General features: G+C 37.3%; 1 protein-coding gene and 1 long non-coding RNA gene across 3 annotated transcripts in view; one reads left to right on the top strand and one right to left on the bottom strand.

Annotated features, from left to right (window-relative positions):
• SOX5 (SRY (sex determining region Y)-box 5) overlaps positions 1-20,085 on the top strand; it is a 1,081,658-nt gene that overhangs the window by 329,124 nt on the left and 732,449 nt on the right. The gene's annotated exons all lie outside the window — the stretch shown is intronic.
• Positions 10,964-15,144, bottom strand: LOC105550001. The gene is made up of 2 exons (XR_001007638.1): positions 15,092-15,144; positions 10,964-11,311 (listed from the first exon to the last, which is right to left on the bottom strand). It is a non-coding gene; the product is annotated as an uncharacterized LOC105550001 (long non-coding RNA).

Raw genomic sequence — 20,085 nt, 5'->3', positions numbered from 1 at the left:
ATGACTTTCATACTGACCAATTCAAGTTCAGTTAATCAACTAAGGTTCATTTGGTTCCATATGACAGTGAACTAGCCAGGTGTTTTTCAAAAAGTTGTAGGATATTGGAGTATCCTATCGCCCCAAACCTTAGAAGAGCAGGACTCAGGACGTCTCTGGGGAACTCTGTCTCAGGAAGTATTAAGGGATCTTTCTTTGGGATGTTACCAATCGAATGGTTTAGCTTTCCTGACTTCCAGTAGATGCCTGAAATTTATGTATGCCCAATAACCTTTATTCATACCCACTAACATGGTAAATTCAGAATATACGTAAGCTGCTGGGAGTTGTATTCTGGAGTTATTACATCAAAAATTATCAATTTCTTGGCAGCTTCTCATTTTCTAGTAGACATGTACACCTTTAATGATCGAAAGACCTTTGCAGAGTTTCTTGATCTTTTCCCAACTGATGCCCTGTCTTAGGCTTCTAGAAGATTCACTGAGCATTCCAGATCTACGTTTTTTTTTTTTTTTTTGAGTTGTAGATACTGACCTATTTTTGAGGGGCTGGGATTGACCTTTCACTCAACACCCTCATGTGTTTATTACTTTCACCTGCATTCATGCCCTCAAGCCCCTCTACCGTGAATCAATACAGAAATATAGGCTAGAGTCTCTGTGGTTAAAGGCTGAAAAACTCGAAACAAGAATTGAATTCAATTCAACAAAGAATTGGTGTCTTATTGGCAACCAAGTGCTTCCCAAATATAAATTCAGCTGTGTTTCTTGCTTATGATCTTTCCCTGGTTTCCACAACTGCATTTCAGAGTCCTTAATTAGAAGATAAGGAAGCTGTAACCAAATAGTCCTGTGTACATCAGTCAGCCCAAGACTGGCCTTTGTGATGGCAGTTGCAGTGAATCAGAATTTAGCTGTTTGTGCTTCCTGGACCAATTTTTTCCCTGTTAGCTTGCAACAATCTGGAATTGAAAACTTTTTCCTATGGAAATTCTAAATTTCATCTTCACAGTTTCTCAAATTTACATGTGGTAACTCTGTATCATTAAGTTAATGAATTTAATGTGTAGTCTGATTGATGAATGTGTTGGATTAGGATACCAAGCAATGCCTCTCAGCACTAGGTACATAGACTAACAGATATGAGAAGAACGACTCAAGTTCTGCCACCTGATTCATCACTGTTACTTCTTTATTTTATTTTATCTTTTTTGAGATGGAGTCTCACTCTGTTGCCCAGGCTGGAGTGCAGTGGCGTGATCTCAGCTCACTGCAAACTCTGCCTCCTCGTTTCATGCCATTCTCCTGCCTCAGCCTCCAGAGTAGCTGGGACTGACTACAGGCACATGCCGCCACACCCGGCTAATTTTTTTTTTTTTTTTGAGACTGAGTCTCGCTCTGCCGTTCAAGCTGGAGTGATCTCGGCTCACTGCAAACGCTGCCTCCCGGGTTCACGCCATTCTCCTGCCTCAGCCTCCCGAGTAGCTGGGACTACAGGTGCCCGCCACCACGCCTGGCTAATTTTTGTATTTTTAGTAGAGACGGGGTTTCACTGTGTAAGCCAGGGTTGTCTCAATCTCCTGATCTCGTGATCCGCCCGCCTCGGCCTCCCAAAGTGCTTGGATTGCAGGCGTGAGCCACCGTGCTTGGCCTATTACTTCTTTATTACTCCCAGAATGGATCATGCAAACTTGTCTGCTAGTTACAATTTCCCGACTTTTGACTAATTAAAAGGAAAGTCTTGAGTATAAGTAGCCTTATTTAAAAAAAAATTAAATTGTATTAGTCTCAAATGCATAAACTAGCCAAAGTTGACTATGGAAATTAGATATAGATGAGACTTAACAATCATTAACATATAAAATCACTAGTTATAATGACATTCATAAAAAATTAAGTACATATAACAAAAGGTACTTTCTTAAGAAGATAAATGTTGTGCCCTTCTTCTGGGTCTTATTTATCATATGAATTTGGCTATGCTAATTACTCAGAGTAGAAGGCACATTTTAGCTCAACCTTTTTCAAGATATTATTAGTCCTGTATTAGTAGAGTACAGATTAATGTAGGGTTTCTGTTACTTTGTTTTATGAGTTTTCATTTGTTAGTTGGTTCTTTAATTTTGAATAAACAAGACACTTTCCTTCACATATTTGACGTCTGGTGACCTCTAGTAATTGGAATAGATATGAACCAAAAATAAGCTTAGAAAATATCAACTTATTTTATTTATGTCTACTAATTGAATAGATATGAACCAAAAATAAGCTTAGAAAATATCAACTTATTTTATTTATGTCTACTAATTGAATAGATATGAACCAAAAATAAGCTTAGAAAATATTAAATTATTTTATTACTCTATGCCTCTGAGCTGCTAAGCTTTACTCATAAGATAGCTCTAAAGCCATCTTTCTTAGGCTATATGATTGTCTGAAGCTTGAAAAAAATGTTTGCCAAGCCACAGCAGAATAAAGTAGCAAATCAGAAAGATGAAGGGCCATCCGCAAGTCTGTTTAGTATGAGACAGTACAGAGGAGGTTTTAAAAAGCAAAACAAACAAAACAAAAATCTCATGCAAATACTGCAGGCGTATAGACTGATCCAGTTTATTGTAGCGCAGGGTTCTGTTATCCTCAGCACTGCTGACATTTGGGTTAGATAATTCTTATGGGGAAGAAGTTGACCTATGTGTTTTAGGATGTTTAGCAGCAATCTTGGCTTGTGCCTACTAGATGCTACTAGCACCCCCTCTCACTCCCACCTCACTTGTGACAAACAAAATTGTCTCCAGACTTTGCTAAAAGTCCCCTGGGCAGGGGCAAAATCAACCCCTATTGAGAACCACCACTGCAGCATTTAACAACTCTATAAACCTTCAGGATCCTTCAAAATATAATTGTGATATTCCTTAACATAACTATAAGCCATCAAAAGGTGTTATCTTGGCTGGTGTGGTGGCTCACCAGCACTTTGGTAATTCCAGCACTTTGGAAGGCCGAGGTGGATGGATCACCAGATGTCAGGAATTCGAGACCAGCCCGGGCAACATGGTGAAACCCTGTCTCTACTAAAAATAGAAAAATTAGCAAGGCGTGGTGGCACACACCTGTAATCCCAGCTACTCAGGAGGCCGAGGCAGGAGAATTGCTTGAACCTGGGAGGTGGAGGTTGCTGTGAGCCGAGATTGTGCCATTGCACTCCAGGCTTGGTGACAGAGATTGCCATCTTTAGCCCGCTCTCTTTAACATGATAGGTAAATAAGTGATGTATTTTTAGGAAGCTACTGATTGAAGTTTTTTAAAAATTGTGTTATTTTATGGTAAATGTCAGTAATTTCAGAAATTCAAGTACATAGAATCCTTTAGATTCTTGTGACACTGAACAAATAAATGATCAAATATGATTTTGCAAAATATTTGCCTTCTCAATTATGCAATGAAATATTATGGGTCCTCTGGCATGACCCTTTCAACTGATACTAAAATTATCTTTCTTTTCCCAAGCACACATTATAGAACAGTAGGCAGAAACTGCCCTAGCACAATAGGAAGTATGAGGAAGTTGGCCCCGGATTCCATGTGTAGATTTGGACAGCCCAAACTGGATATGAATCAAGAGCTCACGAAACAAAAGTTTCCCTAAAGATTGTTCTTGATCATTTGGAATGCAAGTGGTGCCTTTCCTTTATTATTCTGAGTACATTTTCCAAGATAAAAGTCATGATACAAGTTCTGATCTTTGATCTGTTCATCCTTGAGCATGAAGAAAAATGATTCTATTATCCAGCTTGTTCTTTCCTGGTATCTATTTAAAAAAACTGCCTGGTTACTTAACTCCAAATATGCACATAGGTCTTTCTTGTGCTGGCTGCATTATATCTCAATAGGGACAAATAGCAACGTTGACAATTCCATTCACTGCAGTCTTATTTTGAAAGTCCCAAATTCAGAGAACTCGCAAACCTTACCAACTAAGTGTTGCCTTCAAGAAAACGCTCATTACCCTCCTTTGGAAAGACAACCGTATGGGTGGATTGTCCAAAGCTAACTTAGTTTAAAGTTTGCTTACACAAAGGTATGTGCAACTTTGGAGTCTGACTTGCCACTTAAATTTAACTTTTTCCCTTTTCCACATTTTCACAATTATTCTTTGATCCCCAGTTTTGTAATTGTGCCTCTGTTTCCTTAACGTAATTGTAATTCTTCGTATTAAGTTATGGTTTCTGTGGCATACTTTTTGCTTATTAATTTGTCATCATATTTGTCTTCATAATCATCTACAATTTTTAAATTTTCTAATTTGTATTGATTAGATTTTTTTGGTGTGCTTTTTATATTTTCATTGTTATTCATATTATTATTATTGGTGAGGATGTTCTCTACAGTTTTTAACCTTTATCCTATTTTTCTTGCATTTATTTAAACATCTATTTTCTCATTTCCTTTGCGTGACTATTATCTTGTATTTTTCTATTGGTTTTTACATTTTTGTCTTTCATCGTGAAGTTAGGCATAAGAGGGAACAGCTGTGAAATCTATGCTCTGAGAACAGTTTCTGAATATTTTACGACTTCAATCCCCTAAAGCCCTACTCAAAAACTTCAGGTGTCAACAACTCCACTTACACAGGAGCCAGACAGACTGGTGAGGACTGGGATGAACCCAAGGGCTATGTGTCTGTATCACATGGTGGCTTCCATTTAATACCAGTAGATTGCTGCCATGTGGAAGGGTGGGCATAGCCTTGACAGATCATCCAAGTGTTTTTTTTAAGTGACAGAAATATGGATATTATATGGAATGTCTCAATTTCTAAATAGTGGAAAATACTTTTTTAAAAATGTGAACACTAAGGCCGAACAGAATACCAACACAGTGAGTGGTATGCAGGTACTTCTCAAAGCTATTACAGTGACCATGAAAGCCAGGTTATGTATATTTTTCCCTTGCCAAGATATACAGCCAATAGAATTATGAATTAAATCAGGAGGTTTTACTCACATCAAGTCATTCTTAGAGCCAGAAATCAGCAGTATTTGGCCTGCCTTCCTGTCCTGGGGCATGTCTCTCTTTAGCAACTGTGATCTTAATGATCAGGATTATTCCCTTGAAGGAGTCTTCCTTCTTTCAGGAATAGACTTACTTTCTTATTGTTAGTTACTTGAATCCTGAATGTATTAAGTATTAGTGTGCTTCTCTTTGTGTCAAGAAGTCGTTCTTACTTCTTTACAGCTGTAAGTGTGGCTCTGTCATTGTTCTTTGTTATTTTGATTTTGCTGCAACCTATAGAACTCTTGTTAAATGTAAAGGGAATTTCTGGAGTTATCCCCACATTTCAGAAGCTCTGAAAGGTTAGCAAATTATATTAAGAATCTTAGAGAATATTGTATGAATAGAATGTTACATAAACAGGAAGATGAAAATTGATGAACGAAGTCAAAAATAGGTAAGCCATTACTGTCTTTGGAGAAAATATTGTAAGCCTGCTCACAAGATACCATGGTAGGTGGACAGGGAGAAAAATGAAAAAACATAGGTAAATGAAAGGCAGGATGGAATGATCTGAAGTGGATTTTAGAAAGTGATTGTTCCTAGATTGAGTTGCAAATTTATTCAGAAAGTTTGAAGATAATTAGAAAATCACCAAGAAATTGGTAACCCTAAAGTAGATTCCTAGTTCCTGAATACCTTTTGTTTTAGATCCAGCACTGTTCTAGGAACAGTTGAGGACAAATTGAAAGTAAATGGATGGTTTTTTTGAATAGTTTGATTTATATATATCATTCAATACTCAAAACAACCCTATGAAGTGATCAGGAGAATTATCATCCCCAAGGAAACTGAGACCAAGTAGAGTACATCATGTTTTCTAAGACACACAGTTAGTTTTTAGATGGGAGGAATATAACTGTGGGCCCTTTCATTCCTACTCTTTTATGCCATCCTGCCATATCAGCATTGGTAACTGGCATAGTCATATCAATCACAAAACGTGGTGGGGAATCCCTTACTCTTTGTGAGTATATGTGTAGAGACATTAGATAAGTTTCTCAGTAACTGATGGTGTATCTTTCACTTCGTTGTGGAGTTAATCTTTAATACTGGTTAGAACATACAAGCAGCTAATGGTAAACCTCTAGCCTATACTTCCTTTTGATTGTATAGTATTTTCAGTTGGTTGAACCATATGCCTAAGACCTTTTCTCCCTAGGGTTGAGTTTGTGATTGAGCTTAGCAAAATTTAAACCCTTCATATTAGATAGGTGAGAAGTAAGAAAATCAGTCACAAAGCAGTCCTGGGGGATTTGCTTGTTTCATCCATCTGCAGAGTTTCCACTGATTATTATAAACATGTGACTTGAAAACAGGAAAGAGACTCTTGTTACTGAAGTTTAAAAATAAAATAATTCAAATTTTCATCACTTTATATTGGTTACTTGAGAATACAGTTAAGTGCTTTTAGAAGATATACTGTAAACATAAGAACACAGGAAAGTTAAAGGCAAAAAGATAAAAAGTGTATATACTTGGCAAATATTTACCAAAAGAAAACTGGTATAGCTATATTTTTTCCACTTTGACCTGGGTATACAACCTTTATTAGTGTAAAGTTTTTTTCTAAATAATCACCTCGTATTTGTGGTTCAAATCAGTTATAGATAATTTGAGGCCATATTTCTTTATCATACGAACTATTATTGAGCCATGTTTTCAACATGCAGTACTTAAAAATTTGACTTTTTAATTTTTATTGAGCTATATTTTACATACAGTTAATTGCACACTACAGCCTAAGTTTTGATACATATACACACACTGGTGAAAACCATACCTCAGTCATGGTAGAGAATATTCCCATCCCTTTTATGCCACTTTCCAGGGGGTCCTCCCCTCCTCCACCCCCAAAGCAAGCCACTGTTCTGCTTTCTATCATGCTAGTATTATCTGCTCTTGAACTTTCTATAAATGGTATTATATAGTATGTACTCTTTACACCTGACTTCTTTGATTTAAAATGATGTATTTCAGAGTCATCCATGCTGCTGCATGTATCCGTCGTGGTTCATCCCTTTGTATCGCTGAGTAGTATTCCACTGTATGATTACACCAGAGTTTTAAAAATCTATTTATCTGTTGATAAACATTTGGGTTGCTTTTACTTTGGGGTAATTATGAATAAAAGTCTGCAAATTATGACCAATCATGAACAAGTAAAAATAAAATAAAATAAAATAATTCTGGTGTGGCCATTTTAACTGAAATTTGAAGAGCAAGAGCAACTCCTCTGAATAATGACTCTCTTCATCTACTGGTCCATCTCACAGTAAGAGCTTCAACCTGAAGTAACAAAGGTCAAAGCTGCCTTTCTGTGCACTTTGTTGGTTCTCTTATTTCTCTTAATCCCATGGAAGCCTGTGATTTAGATATATGGAAAAGCTCCTGATTTCAATTCTGCAAAAATAGGGAACGCAAAATGAGGACCAAGTTTTTTACTAGTCAGGTTTTGTTATTCAGCTGTTCTCTCAATTTTCACTGCCATTTTTTAGATTTATCTTGTCAAGAAGCAGGGAAGAATAAGAAGTCAATATCATGACTATGTGCTTTTGCTATTGATGTGATATTTACTTATATTTATATGGAAGGAAATTTATATTACCAGGAAACCTCTGAAAATTGCAAAATTTGAGCTTTGTGTCAGGGCATAGTTCTTACCTTTTGCAGTGATCTAAGAGGATGTGTTACTCCTGGAACGGTGTTGCGTTTCTTTTTTCTTTTGTTTTTATCATCTTCTAGTTTGAACCCTGATCTTAAGTGTGAAGGTTCAGCCCGACAGTTTGTCCATTTTCTTTCATTCCAACCTCTTCTCTCTCTCCTTCCTCCGAGTCCCTCTGTCTCTCTCCAGCGGGTTGCACTTTTCCTGGGAGTAAACAGTAGATGTTACATATATTAACACTGAGCTGGGGTACAATGCGCCTGGGTGTACTCTCTGTGCAATTCCCTGGCAGTCATAAATTAATTAAAAGTAGACAGGAACCACAGAAAAAGAAAGTTCTCCCTTTTTCTCCCCCTCCCCCCTCCTTTTTTTCTTTTTCTACCGGTAAATAGCTAGTTCCTTTGTTCCTGGCTGCACTATTTCATTTCTGCCATCATTGTCCTCATTGTTCTCAGAAACAGGAGGGGTCTGGGCCAGGAGCAGCAAGGTCTCAGCTAATGACGGGAAGTCTTTAAAGTTTGCGCTGCATTTCATCTTCTCTGTGGGAGTTTTAGGACGTATCCAGTGTTTGATCCCCACCGTGCAACTTTGCTTCTAGTTAATTAACAGATCCCCCATTACACACTCTCATCTAGAAGCACATGGGAGGCCTATTGGGAGGTAATTCAAGGCCAATCTGAGTGATGGCAGGAATTAGAGAAATCAGTTGTTTTAGGGCTAATGTTCAGGAAATAAAGATGTCCCATTTTAGGGATCTCATTTGAAATTTTTGATCATTTCTCTTTTCTATTAAAAAACAAGATAGGGGAACTGTTTTGTCCACATAACCTTATGATGACCATTGAGGGCAGTTTGAACTTAGAACTCTTTATAACTGCCTGGAATAAAAATAAAAAGGAAAAAGAAAGACAATATTATCAGATGTAGCAATATTAACAAGAATTTTGTTCTCCCTTTTATTGCTAGCGGTCTTTTTCCTGCCCAGCCTATTAGCCGGGTCACAACCATCCACAGCAACTTTTTCAGGGCACACAAGGCGGAATAGCTGGCAGGGACATGTCAGTAGCGGCTCATTTTACAGCCAAGACTGAATTATATACTTTGTTCTTGTGTTGTTGCTTTTGTTCCAAGGGTGTCAAAGTGATTTACAAATAATAAATGACATGGCTCAATATCAGGATCCCTTCCTCTTCTAGTCTCTTTCCAGATGAACATTGCAAAACAAAGCACATTTCCCCAAAGTTAGAAGTTAGCATATGAGTACCAAGAAAGCAGCCTCTGCCGTTCCTGACCATGGGTAGCCCAGGTTTTGATGGCCTTTGAAAAGGGAATGCCTTGTTTCTTTTTTTTTCTTATGCTTCTACAGTTTCCCCAGCCCTATGAGCAATGACCCCCTTTATCTAATGAATTAGGAGCTACTCCTGCCTTGCAATTCTCAGTTCGACACTTGGCAATGAGAATCAAACCGGGGCTATTTAGTGCAGCAGTAAATGGCCCGCCACATTAGCCCCCTGGCATGCTAAGCTATTAGGTTGTTTTACTGTTGTTAAAGTTACATTTGTTAGGTGGAGTTGCTGCCCTTCCACACAAACTCAGCAGTGCCTGATGCTGGTGGAGGCAGCACGTGTACAAAACGTGTGCCATCCGCAACCCAGGCAGTTAGGCGGTGTGGCTGCACTACAGATAAGGAGCGTTCTCCTGTCTGCAAAAGTGCGAACATGGATTGTTGTCATTTTCAAAACGGGAGATTGGGGTAGGGGGAGAACCACTGGACGATCATGGGTCTTGCACTTTGTTGTGACTAAACTAATTATATGGGCTCGATTAACCATTCATTTATAGCAGTTCTTAAGTTAACCACTAATTGTCAGAATGCCACGGAGAAGGAAGGCCAAGGGTGAGGGGCACCAAATAAGCTGGTGTGGTCTTCTGCAGCAGGCCAGCAGCCAGTGCTGCACACACACTGGAAGCTGGGCAGAATCCCGAGGAGCTGAAAGATTAGCATGGAAATGAAGGAGAAATATTCAGGGTGCTTCAATGGTATGTATGTGGGGTGTGTGCATGCATGCATGTGTGAGAGAGACAGACACACACACGCACACACACAGAGAATATTTCTGCAAAGAAAGGAAGACGCCAGTACTATATAGCTCCATGCAGCCAGCTTGCAGGGTTGAGTTGGCATTTGGTAACTTGGTAGCGGCTGCCAGTGTGTGTGTGGTGGGAGAAGAGGGAATAGACAACAAGAAAAACACATAGAGCTTAAAAAAAGATGTAAAATGATTCACTTCATGCCATATGGACAAAAATGTTGTCACAAAAATAAGGCCAAAAAATAGTGCCAGGTTAGACTTTTAGTTCAAAAACATATGTATAATCATCCCCATGAACATGAATTTTAATTAGTATTTTGATAGAGAGAAACCAGATATTTTTTTAACCTGCTCTGTTCTTGTTTTCTGTTCCTCTCCCAGTTTTAGCCTCCATTAAACATTCATATACTGTATGTTTTGTGTCTGTATGAGGAAAATGCTTTATCCCTGGATTGGTGGGAATGCAAACATCTTGGTTTTCTGTGGCATACAAAATATCTTCCCAGTGGAGCTCGAAAGCAGAAGCTTATCACAGGGAAATCTAGAGCTCTCTCTGAGACCCGGGCACACCAGGGAGGAAGGAAGCCATATGCCTTTCTCTTTGTCAGTGGAGACATCTGCACCCATTCGGTTCCCCAGATCCACTCTTCACACCCATCCACATCTCATCTCTCTGGGATGCCTTTTAAACATGAAATAAGTTTTATATGTATGCATATTATTATGTGACAGGGCAGTTTTGGGGAAAATGGATGATCGTGACTACAGAGACTTTAAAAAATGGAACATGTAACTTCTTAATAAACTTTATGCTTTCATTTTACTTTTAGTTGCACAATACCTATTTCTTAAAAAGGATTTGAAGTGACAGTACTCATTGAGAGGTGCTGTGCTGAATCATCTGCCCTTAGCAAAGCTTTTCCCACTTTAAATGAGGTGCTTCGATTAGTGCACTGTATGTGATAATTAGATGATGAGACAGCAAAATGCTGATATTAGCAATGATTTTGCTGCTTAGGAGGCCATTCACACCCAGGTTCCCTCACTGCCCCCCACCAAAAGAATGCAGGTGAATCAGGTATTTGTATTATAAATGACACAAGTGAATTTTAAAACCTGGTATTAACAGTCAGTCAAATCCTGGTGCAGTAGCGTTAACCTATTTCATATTCTTTATTAGAACCTCTGAGCTTTCGTCTGACCGTTAGTGATATTTCAGTTCATTTCAAGGGTAAAGGGAAAATCAACAATGGTCTTAGAAAAGCTAAATTTCACCTCCCATGTAGAGTCTCTTAGAGATTTCTCAGACTTTTGTTTTTGGCAAACGTGAACACAGACATTCTTCATTTCTCCCCTCTTCCCTTCCTGGGGAAGCTCTGGTCCCTTCAGTTAGAATAATATGTCCCCCAGGCACTTGTTGAGGACATCCTCTGGGTGCTGGCAGGTTTTTCTGGGCTTGCTGTCTGACCTCTACTGTTTCCTCAAAGCATTAGTCATCATTCCTGTACGGTTTACAACAACAGAATGAATGTGTTACTTGGACACACAGCAGCCTCAAGCCACAAACCAGGATGCACCCTGTCCATTACATAGGAACTGCAGGAAAGGTGATCTTCACTTCATCTCCAGGCTGCCTCATTTTCTGAAGAGTAGGAAAAAGCTATTGCTTAACACATATGCCTGCCTTCAGAACTCTAAATCTTATATTTGCTGAAAGCTGTCCCCAAGCTCTTGTGTCAGACTGCTGTTGGATCCAGTATATTCATTCATTCATTCATTCATTCAATCACTATTTTGAAACCCCTAATATGAGTTCTAAATTTAAAGACAGTTAAGAGTTGTTTCTTGCTATGAAAGTATTTGTACAGGCCGGCGTGGTGGTTCACACCTGTAATCCCAGCACTTTGGGAGGCCAAGGCGGGTGAATCAGCTGAGGTCAGCAGTTCGAGACCAGCCTGGCCAACATGATGAAACCCCAACTCTACTGAAAATACAAAAATTAGCTGGGCATTGTGGCAGGTGCCTGTAATCCCAGCTATTCCAGAGGTTGAGGCAGGAGAATTGCTTGAACCCGGGAGAAAGAGGTTGCGGTGAGCCGAGATCACGCCATTGCACTCCAGCCTGGAGGATAGAGTGATACTCTATCTCAAAATAAGTAAATAAATAAATACAATAAAATAGTGAGGAAGATCTCTATGCACTATTATGGAGACATTTCCAAGAAAGATTGTTAGGTGGAAATTTTAAAGGAAACTTCAAAGAGTATATATGGAATGCCATCTTTTGCATAAGAAAGAAGGGCACATGAGACTAAATACATACGTTTGCTTATTTCGGCAAAAATACAGGAAGTATAAGCCTTAAGAAAATAATAATGTATAATGTGTGGGTGGAATGAATAAAACGGATGGGGATGGAAGTGAGTCCAGAGTTATATAGTTTTTTGAACCATGCAAATATTACATATGTTTTAAAAGTAAATTTTGATCGAAGATGAGAACATATCTGAGATGTTAGATATTAACTTGGATGGAAAGCCAAATGGTAATCATTGTTGATGGTACTTCAAGCCAATACTCTCCTGAAGAACAAAGTGAAAGGGGAAGCATTTAAGAGATTGATTCCTACTGACTTGTACATGTTACTGGTACTATCCCACTATATTTAATACTAAAACTTTACGTTTCTTTGATTCCTGCAACTAACAAGAATTCCTTCCCCCTTTCTCCTACCACCCCTTTTGACAAGAGAGGAGAATAAATGAAACTATTAATCATTTTTTCTACTTTTCTACAATTATAATTTGAGTCAGTGATGTAATTTCTTATATATGCTGGGAAGAGGGGATATAGAATCTGTGCAAATTATTTTCCAGTTTATAAGTCATTACAGTCATTAAAAATATAACACCATTATAGGAAATATTACTTGCTTCCTAATGAACCATATTGTCTTTCCCCTTTAATTTTTATTTACCACATCAACAATGACAGTGATGTACAGTTTTCTACTAATGTGTAACCAACTCTCCTGAGTGTGTAACATGTGCTTTTGGAGTTAACTATTTTGGAGACAAGATATTAGCCATTGTTAAAATTATCTTAAGAAAATGAAATATAACTCTAAGTGGGGAAAAAATCGTCTGGTAATTGTTTATTTACTCGACTAATGGTTTTTCCTGCAGCCCAAAAGTTTTAAAGTTTCAAAGCTTTTTCCAATTTTCTACCCTAAATGACTTTATTTGTTGGGTTGTTATAGTGCCTTTATAAAACAAAGATGTGGCTGTGTGTACCACTGAAAAATTGGCTTGTATTGGACCTCCTTTAAGCACTGAGCTTTTAAAATAATTACTGGTAGGCAAGCTGATTTTGGTGATGGGTTAGGTATAACTAGAGATTCATGTTCTCAAATTTTGGTCCTGATGTTCTGTTCCACCTAAGTGAAGGAAAGAAAGCAGGGGGTATGTTCGTGTCACAATGAGGTTTATACTTTTTATCTGGGTAGAATTTGTGTTCGATATAACCAAAATGTATGGATACCTACTATGTATCTAGCTCTTGAGTAATTTCTTTTATCCAATGACCTTATAGTTAAATAAGCAAAATTTCACCCAGGAGAGGCAGTCTGAGAATTCAACACACTAAATAGAAAAAAGCTAGAAGATGGGAGAATGCTGTGTAAAGAGAGAGTGAGCACCCTGTGTGTTTCTAAAGAGAATGGAAGGAATTTATTCGGCCTAAGTAGCCTCTGTGCGGGTAATGTTTTAGTTATGAGGTAAGTCAATGATCACAATATTAAATAAGTCATACCATTGCACTTATCAGTACTCATGCAGTGACATAGTGAAAAAAATAATGAAGTAGAAGCATCAGTTCCCTATATCAAAAGCTATGAGATAGAAGTGCTCCCAGCCAAAGAAGGCACGATCTGGAATTTTTAAAAAATGTGGATATATAGAATAAATATGCAACCCTCCTGATAATGTTGGCTGATGAAGTGAAATTCACCAACTGTAATTCTGGCACAGAGAGACACACATAGTGCCTGCATACACACACACACACGCACACATACATCCTCAGAATATTCTTAATCATTTGCTATCTTATTTACATTTCCTTTGCTAGAGTAAATTCTATCATTTGAACTTTTAAAAAATATATTTTGATATTACTTAAGCGAAAGTAAGGAATAATGTGATTGGCTTTCAAATAGCTTATTACCATTCAAATACTCTCCAGATAATTTATATTTAAAAAAGCAAAAAAAAAAAAAAAAAAAAAAAAAAAAACCTGTGTCAGCTTCCGAAACATTCTAAATGGAGACTTAGCTCTAAGTAATCAAAATTGCTTTAGTTGTGCAGAGCAGCATTAAAAGCCTTGTCCACTAATTGAGTGAAGCGGCACAACTGAAGCAGCCTTGTCCCTCATTAGATGATCTTGCAGGCACTGTTTGTCATCCTGGGTTGCCGGGCTCAATCTAACAGTACTGCTGGCTCAAATTAATGGTAATTCGTTATGACACACTATGTCCTTCCAGTGAAACAACAATGCGAAGCCAGTGGGGCATCTGTCTACCACTGCTGCTTCTTGATCTCATTCCTTTCCACTTTAGTTCAAGCGACCACCTTTGCATAATGCTTGTGAGTTCTTTAGCTAACTGGTGATTGGAGATGCCACCTGCCTGAAGAATTGCATCCAGTTCTCTTCCACTACTGTCACAGAAAAAGCATCTCTAACAATAGGTCGAGTCAGTCTGAAACGTGATGACATTTTCTAAAGGAAGCAAAACTCAGTCGTGCGTGTATGTTTTTTGTTTTTGTTGTTGTTGTTGTTTTGAGATAGGGCCTCGCAGATAGGGTCTCGCTCTATTGCCTGGGCTAGAGTGCAGTGGTGCGATCATAGCTCACTGCAGCCTCGACCTCCTGGGCTCAAATGATCCTCCCACCTCAGCCTCCAGAGTATCTGAGACTACAGGCACCTGCCAACATGCCTGGCTAATTTTAAAATTTTTCAGCATAAACATGGCCTTGCTGCATTGCTCAGACTGGTCTCAAAGTGCTGGCCTCCAGCAATCCTCCCACCTTGGCCTCACAAAGTGCTGGGATTACAGGTGTGAGCCACTGTGCCAGGCCTGGGACTTCTTTTGGAATGTAAATACCTCACTTGTATCTACTCATGGGGGATATTAATAAGAAATCTTGAGATACAGTGTTCATGAATGTGACGTAAATCCAAAGATAATGAATATTTTCTGACTCTTTGACTTTGTTTATCCAATACCTTCTGGAGGAGACTTTATGTTTATATGATGAGCATTGCTGTTCAAAATGCTGCTTTTCTAGTCTTAAGAGCAGGCAGAATGCTGGAAAATGTTCTAACAGTGATGCAGTCAGCCACTTCCTCCTAGCAACTCTAAATAGTGTGTTTGTATCAATCAGTTTATTGTATTCGTTCAAATAATTTCGTCTGTCTGAAAGGATGACTCAACTCTACACATGAAGAAACATCTAAATAGTATCTGGACACAGCTTTTCGTCTGAAATCCTCAAATTACCCATGAATAGAGAAAAGGTCACATATATTGACCAGTTGACTCTGCAGTATTGAAAGTGGTGATGCTTAGTCAGTATGGGGTGCCGGACAGTTGTATCACCCACTGTTTTCCCAGGGTTCAGCCTTAGTCTCACTGTAGGGTGTCTATTCCAAGCAATATGGGCACAGTGTGACGTTACCATTAAAAGCCTGCCTACCACCATACCATGTATTGTTTGAAATCCCACAATTAGATTCAATCCTGTGGGCTATATTTTTAAAAAATGTTTCTTAGCATAATCTAATTGCTTGGAAGAGCTAATATATTACAACTTGTTTTCAGTAATCATTTATTCACTCATTTATTTAATGTTTATTTCTATTAATCCTATCCCCTCCTAAAACATGCTCTAACAAAATCCTTCAGTTCAGAACTAGTTCCCATTTCCTCATTTCGCAAAATTCTTGGATGAAACCTAGATATATCTGCTTTTACGTGGTAGTTTGTAACGTGCCTTGATGAACGTCTACTTTTTCCATTAAATCTGCTCCACCCACATTCAGTCTTCACAATTTCAGCGAATAGTAATTCCATCCTTCTGTTTGCTCATTTTAAGCATGTGGGAGTCATCCTTGACTCCTAGCTTTCACTCATACCCCTGTCCAGTCCATTGGCAAAACCTCTCTGCAGAAAAAAAAAATTCCACATTCACCACTGCTACTCTGGCCCAAGATAATATAAACCGTTGCCTGGAATATTATTAAAATAGACTCTACCTACTTTAAGCCTATTCTTAACCTAGCCCTGGAAATAAATAGGGACATTTTTGGTGGTCAAAAGACTGGGGCATTACTACTGGCATTTCATGGGTTCAGTTTAGAGTCACTAAGTGGACTGCCATGTGCCTAGTCGGGGGGACAAAGAGGAGCTGTCCACTCAAAATGCCATTAACAACCTCATTGAGAAATATTGAACCAATTAAAACCTAAGTCACCAGATTTTTCCACTTATGCTCAAACCTCCATATTGGCTTTTAATTTTTCTAAGAACCAAAGCCAGTATCCTAACTATGGCCTTGTAGGCCTTACACAACCCTTGCCTTCTCCCTCACTTATCTGACCTCACTTCCTATTAGTCTCGCATTCACTCACTCCGTTGCAGCCATTCTGAAAATACAGTATGCCATCATGCTATTTACTCTGTATGAAAAGTTATTTCCCCAGTTTCCACATCCCTCACCTCCTTACTCATATATCTTCCTTTCTAGTCACCCTGCTTGAAATTGCAGATCCTGCTCTCAGATTCTTACCTACAAATTGTTCTTGTCTCCAAAGCACTTATTGCTATTTAATACATTGTGTTGTATTGTTGTCTTTCTTTACTCACCAGACTGTAAGCTGCATGAGAGATTTTTGTCCGTTTTGTTCCCTGCTGTGATTACATTGCTTAGAATAGAATCTGGCATGTAGTAGGTGCTCAGTGGGCAGTTTTTGAGTGAATAAATTTAAACTTATAACAATCTTAGGTAGTATTGCATTAAGAAATGGAGATTTAAAAGCTGACAGAGGCTAGTAGATTTGTAAAGAGACACTTAACTACTAAAAAGAATTTACACATGTTCTCATGAATATATTTATTCATCTACTAAGTATTTTTTAAACTCTTATTTGAAATCAGGCTCTGTTTTAAGTATTGGAGGTAAACCAATGAACAAAATAGACATGGTTATAAAACAAATTAATTTTAGAGATGGCAAGTGCTATATAGGAAAGAAAGGAAAAGAAGAAGGAGGAGTGATGGATGGGGTGGAGGAGGCCTTCATGTCTTGTATTTTTTTCACTGTAACTTGACTAGTTCATTTCCATATTAGTAACAATTACTTTAGTTAATGCATTACCAAACACTTGAAAATAAAATGAGGAATTGATACACAGGCATATTTTGAAGAGGTTATGTGATATATTGGGAAGAAAATGGATTTTGACATCAGGCCATCCTGAATTAAAATCTCAGCTCTGTCACATGTGATCAGGGACAACTAAGTCCAACCCAATATCCTCATTTGTTAAGTGGAATTAACCATAGGCACTTCATGGGGTAGTTGTGAAATCAAAAACCAGTGTAGATAAGGTGTCTAACATGAAACACAATAAGTCAATACATGTTTTCTTCCGACTTTTGGCTACTACATAGGAAGTGGAGTAAAATGTGATATAAATACAAAGATAATGATAGTTTTCTGACTCTATGAGTTTGGTTATTCAATACTGTTTGGAGGAGACTTCATGTTTATATGGTGAGCACTGCTGTTCAAAATGTTGCTTTCCTATTCTTAAGAGCAGGCAAAATGCTAGAAAAAGTTCTAGCAGGGATGCAATTAGATGCTTCCAACTGAGGTGCCCCAGTAGAGATCTGTGTGCTGTGGTGGAAGACTGGGTATGAGGGACTAGGTGCCAACTTAGAATCTTTGGAAAACTTTTTTTTTCTTTTGCTCCATTAAAATAATAACATATAACCTATGTATGTTTTGTCACTTTATTTAATAGCCCTTTTATTATTGAGAAAGTTATAAAATTTCTTGGAGAAATATTTAGAAAATATAGTTTAGTAAAAGAAAAAAGTAAAAAATTCCTGTAATTCTGAATTAGCACTGTAATATTGTGCATTTATGCTTTGAATCATTTTTATATTATGTATGAATGTGAGTGTATCATTGGTTATATAAAGTACAAATCCGCTGATTATTTCCCATAGTTAATACTTTGGAACATTAATGTTTTGGAAGAAAATTAGTGTTACTTGATAATTATTTATCTCAGTGGTTAACAATATAAATGCTATATCTACTTGATGATAATGATGATACTATATTCTATATCTAGTATAAATCATCTCACTTATTTTATCACTGGGAATTTCTGCCTTGTAATTTTTCACGTTATTTAATTATACACATTGTATCTGCTGTTACCTCCTAAGACACAGAATTCTTGTCTGATTAACCTACTTAACTTTCAAATAGGCAGGAAAAAAGATATTAACATTAATTATCGAGTTTTGGAAGCACATTAGTTCAATTAATCATCACTTTAAAGATGAGGAAACTAAGGCTCAGAAAGGTTTTACCACCTATAATAAGTTGAGACCTGAACTCAGGCTTATATCTGTGTGATCCCAAAGTACATGTTATTTTTCTCTCTCCATTCTGCCTTATCTTACATGCAATATCTTATAATAAGTACTCAAGAACTTTTTGTTGAGTAAATGAACAGATGAATGGTTGGATGGTTTCTGTTCAACAAATCTCCAATTTAACTCAAAGCAATGTGTATGCACACTTTAGAGAAGGGATTGGAGTCTTATTTAAATTTCAGTAGCAGAAAATACACTTGAATAGTAAAATACGTATTAACTAAACAGAGAGGTTAGACACTTAGGTGGTATAACTGGAATTGAGGATGTTTAATCATATAACTCTTATGATCATGAAATTGGATAAATGTGAGTCCCTTAGGATATGTAGCCTCTTGAGTATTTCATTAAATGCATTCATATTAAAATTAAAGGTTACATAGATAGAAGTAGGGAACTTCAATTTTATGTTGCTGAAATGTGATGTTTTTAGAAGTTTTAATTATTATGGAGACAAAGTAGTTGCATATGTTTTTAAGGTGCATGTGATATGTTTATTTGAGCACACAATGTGTAATAATCACATCAGGGTCATTGGGATACCCATCATCTCAAGCAATTATCATTTCTTTGTATTAGGAAAATTTCAATTCCACTTCTTTAGTTATCATGAAATATTTAATAAATTATTGTGCGCTGTAGTCACCCTATTGTGCTACCAAACACTAGATCTTATTCTAACTGTATTTTTGAACCCTATTAATCATCTCCTTCTTATTCCCCCTTTCAAAATGTGATGTTTTTAAAGCAGACGTTTTCTCATGTATTTATCTATTTTGGATTAGCAGCTAAAATTTTCTTTTCTAGCAGTCATTGTCAAATATATAATTCTAAAATCTCTTTGGTTTTACAAAATTCTAAAATGTCCATGATTTCCAGCTATTAACAAATTGTATTCTAAATGTTGCCATACTTTATGTTAAAAATATTTTTACAGTCTAAGTCTTGATAAAGAGACAGTAATACTTGGATTGTATTACAACACTTGAGTACTGTTGAAAAACTAATCTCTGAAGACTAATTTAAAAGTAGAACATCTTCCTATTACGCACTTTATTATTAGTTTTTAGCCATGGTATGCCATTAAGGTTACGTATCAGGGAGTAATCTACATTTATTTTTTATTATCTTAACACTGTTAGATTTTTCAAGGTAGATGTGCATACTTTTTTAAAAAAGATAATGAGACTAAGTTAATGTGTTTTTGTTTTATGGTACATAATTTTTAGAAGAGTGGTTTGTTAGGTTATAATTTATGTACCACACAATTCATTCTTTCAAAGTGTTCATGTCAGTGTTTTTTAGAGACTTCATGGATTATTCAGTATCACCACTACCCAATTTTAGAATATTTCCATGTGACAACAAGAGGCTTTGCACTCATTTTCACTCTGCATTACTCCTCAAGTGTTCCCCCATAACTCTGGGTAACCATTGATCTGCGCTCTGTCTCTATAGATTTGCCTATTCTGGACGTTTCTTATACTTAGAATTATACAATATATGGTCTTTTGTTACTGACTTCTTTCACTTGATAAAATGTTTTTAA

Source organism: Mandrillus leucophaeus, unplaced genomic scaffold, assembly GCF_000951045.1.
Source record: "Mandrillus leucophaeus isolate KB7577 unplaced genomic scaffold, Mleu.le_1.0 Scaffold461, whole genome shotgun sequence".
Classification (NCBI taxonomy): domain Eukaryota; kingdom Metazoa; phylum Chordata; class Mammalia; order Primates; family Cercopithecidae; genus Mandrillus; species Mandrillus leucophaeus.
Note: the sequence above shows the minus strand (reverse complement) of the source record. Positions and strands in the feature narration are given on the sequence as shown.